Raw genomic sequence first — 3,816 nt, forward strand, 5'->3', positions numbered from 1 at the left:
CCGGCCTTCTGATCGGCAAGCCCTAGGCTCTGTGGTTTAGACCACAGCGCCACCCGCATCCTTCACATTGCTTTAGCTTGAAAGAAAAAGAAACTCAGCATGTGACCCCTTCCCTCCAGATTGCAGTGGTCCCATTGTCAACCCCCCCCCTCCAGCCCACCATTGCTAGATACCACTTATCTTGCTCTGAAACTTCCAAAGTGGTTCATTTCAATCTCTTTTATGAAGCGCAGACCACATGATGAATGTGCACATAATTAGACAGCTGAAGACAAAGCAACACTTTCATGTCAGCATGGGTTTGTTTCTTTCCTGCTGTCTTCTTCTCTCTAGGTCTTTTCTCAGAATTGAAGCTTTCTCTTCCTCCCCCCTCCCCACTTCTTTTGTTTTTTGCATTGTGTTCCTGCTAAAGGGACATGATGAAACGTGCCCAATTTTCTGAAGGGGGTAAAAAAGAAAAAAACACACAATAATGGTTATGGGTTTTGATAAAGATGATTTGAGAAGACGGGAGAAAGAGTGATTATGAGCTGTGGTAGGAAAGGAATGTTGTCAGCTGGGGCAGATCTACTATGAAACTAATGAAACTTAAGCTTCAGGGCCACTAATCCCAGAGGGAGCCCAGAAACTACTTTAGTCCGCATTGCTTTTTTAAAAAAAAATGGGTCCAGGAGACACAATTTAAGTTGCATGACTCAAACTGATTATTTTTTGCTGTATATATTTCAACAACCCCAAAATTTGAAAGTCAGTAGCACAGTAGCACATGGACACGGGTGGCGCTGTGGGTTAAACCAAAGAGTCTAGGAATTGCTGATCAGAAGGTCGGCAGTTCGAATCCCTGCGACAGAGTGAGCTCCCGTTGCTTGGTCCCTGCTCCTGCCAACCTAGCAGTTTGAAAGCACATCAAAGTGCAAGTAAATAAATAGGTACCGCTCTGGCGGGAAGGTAAACAGTGCTTCCGTGTGCTGCTCTGGTTTGCCAGAAGCAGCTTAGTCATGCTGGCCACATGACCCGGAAGCTGTACGCCGGCTCCCTCAGCCAGTAAAGCGAGATGAGTGCCACAACCCCAGAGTCGGCGACGACTGGACCTAATGGTCAGGGGTCCCTTTACCTTTACTAGCACAGATGTTGTACAGGTTGTTGCAAATAACCCCACTGAAGAAAATAACAGTGGTTACGCAGACCTCATTGCTGGTTGTGAAGGGGCCCTCATAACAGTTCAAGCTTCAGGGCCCCAAAAATTGTAGGTCTGCCACTGGTTGTCAGCACAGTATTGAAAGAACAGTACATCCCCCGCTGGCACTACCACCAAGAGAGATTTCAGCAACCTTTGGAAATTAGGAGGGAAACTCTGAAGAACCTAGGGTTGTCTCCAACCAAGTTCTACTCAAAGTAGACCTATTAAAATTAATAGACCTGAGTTAGGCTCCATTCACACCATACCTTTAATGCACTGTAATGCCTCTTTAAATAGACATGGCTTTCCCCCAAGGAATTCTGGGAGCTGTAGTTTGTTAAAGGTTCTGAGAGTCCCAAGGAGACTGCCTATTCCCCTCCTGGAGCTATAGTCCCCAAAGTTCCTCATAAAGAAATAATGGTTGTTGAACCACTCTGGGAATTGTAGTCCTGTGAGGGGAATAAAGGTCTCCTAGCAACTCTCAGCACCCTTAGCAAAGTTCAGCTCCCAGAATTCTTTGGGGGGAAGCCCTGACTGTTTAAAGTATCATGGTGTGTTAAATGTATGGTGTGCATGGACTGCAAGAAGATCAAACCTATCTATTCTGAAGGAACTCAGCCCTGAGTGCTCACTGGAAGGACAGATCCTGAAGCTTAGGCTCCAATACTTTGGCCACCTCATGAGAAGAGAAGACTCCCTGGGAAAGACCCTGATGTTGGGAAAGATTGAGGGCACAAGGAGAAGGGGATGACAGAGGACGAGATGGTTGGACAGTGTTCTCGAAGCTACAAACATGAGTTTGACCAAACTGCAGGAGGCAGTGGGAGACAGGAGTGCCTGGAGTGCTCTGATCCATGGGGTCACGAAGAGTCGGACACGACTAAACAACAACAATGCAGCCTAAGTCATATCTAATACCTTCAGTGAGACTATTCTGAGTTAGACTAGCATTAGATACACTCTCAGGTTTGTGCATGCTATAGAATGAGGTGGAGCAACCCTGGGGAGGTCAATTGACTATACTGGGGTGGCTAAGATGGCTTCTTCCAGATATTGCTGGGCTCCAACTCCCCTCAGCCCCCACCCAGAATGGTGAATGACCAGGGATGATGGGAGTCCAATAACATATTGATGCACTATCTTGGCTTCCCCTAGGCTATAGTGCTTGCTGTGGGCAGGGATGGAGGAAAAGGGTGCTTCTCGCATTGAATATGAACCTTCCTAATTCTCACTTCCAATCCTGTGCAGAAACTGGAACATGGCTATCCTTCAAAATGTGCATGTTTCTGAATTTTGTCAGGCAGTTCTTCAAGAAAAAATGGCAGAATGCATATATTTAGGGGTATGTGTACACCAACATGTATATAATAGTGAAGATAGCAAACAAAAATGTGTATATTAGGCAAAGTTGCATTGCAAAAATATATTAGGAGTGAAGCTCACGAAAATGCTGATAATATCTACACAAGAGTAAGACTGGGTCAAATGGGGCAGCTCCCAGGTAAATGATTGTAGGATTGCAACCAAAGACTTGTGGGTCACCTTAAAGCCCAACACATTTATTATGGCACAATAAATGGGAGTCCATTTCATCGAATGTTGGGCTGTAAAGTTTACCTTTGAAGTAATTTGTCATAAGTCTGTCTGAATCCAACGCTCAGCTCCTGATATTTTCTACGCTAAACCTTGGAATGACTTTGGGGAGTCTGAGCAGAAATTCTCTCAAGCAAGAGAAACTCAAGGAAATGCATGAGCGAGTGGAGAAAATCGGAACGAGTCCCTATGGGGTTTTCCATCATGACGCTTGTTCCAAGTTCTTTTTCTCTTTCTTCTCCCTTTTAAAGGAAATTCACCTTCCTGACTAAAGGACTGAAATGGTACAGTCTCTGCTGGAATGAAAGTGCTGGTAATAAGATGGAGTCAAGTTGTATAGTAATCTATTTAAAGTAGCATGCACAGACAAAAAAGGAAAATATGAAAAGGTGAGTCTTGTAAAGTTTCCAGGCATGGGCACACTTCAGGCAAGTGTGTTCTTTTTATTTTTTATTTGAATGCTGAGGTCCACTAAGGTGCGAAATAATGATTCATGGATGGAGACCAGGTTCAAAATGGTGGCTCAGGGTGTAGTGAGAAACTCTATTGTGCGTAAAAACAGTTAAACTGAGCCTTGAGCTCATGTTGCAAGTGGGTGTGGCTTAGCAAGCCCTCAGGAGCCTCTACTCCCCACTTTTCTCTGCCTTTTTCTCTTTGTGCTTCCTGGAACAAGTAAGGAGCAATGCGTACAATGGCTCCCAGCTACAAGAAAAACCAAGTGAACTGAATCTCTTTCAAAGGCTATTTTAAAGCCTGCATCTTTGCCTAATACAAAGATTGCACGATCATTTTTGTAAGGAAACCATTTTAAGTTGTTTGGAACCATTTTTCTTCTTTGTATTTCTGTCAGCAGATGGAGACTTGTTTGAGGTAAGGTCTGGAAACCCTGTGAATAAAACATTCACTTATTTGTAAAGCTAGGTCTGTGATTTATTCTAGTCCAAGTATTTTTATGGGGAATGTTTGTTTAAAGGTGGATGAGGGCAGATGTAAATCTAACCAAGTTTGAATGTGCTTGGAGCAATCACCATTGTGCTTAACTC

The 3,816-nt window shown here is 44.1% G+C and overlaps 1 long non-coding RNA gene across 1 annotated transcript; it reads right to left on the reverse strand.

Moving 5' to 3' along the window:
• Positions 1 to 204: 204 nt before the first annotated feature.
• LOC308463457 lies at positions 205 to 1,604 on the reverse strand. The gene is made up of 2 exons (XR_013979590.1): positions 1,447 to 1,604; positions 205 to 438 (listed from the first exon to the last, which is right to left on the reverse strand). It is a non-coding gene; the product is annotated as an uncharacterized lncRNA (long non-coding RNA).
• Positions 1,605 to 3,816: the final 2,212 nt, after the last annotated feature.

The sequence above is a fragment of the Podarcis pityusensis genome (assembly GCF_964106645.2).
Source record: "Podarcis pityusensis genome assembly, chromosome: 14".
Taxonomy (NCBI): domain Eukaryota; kingdom Metazoa; phylum Chordata; class Lepidosauria; order Squamata; family Lacertidae; genus Podarcis; species Podarcis pityusensis.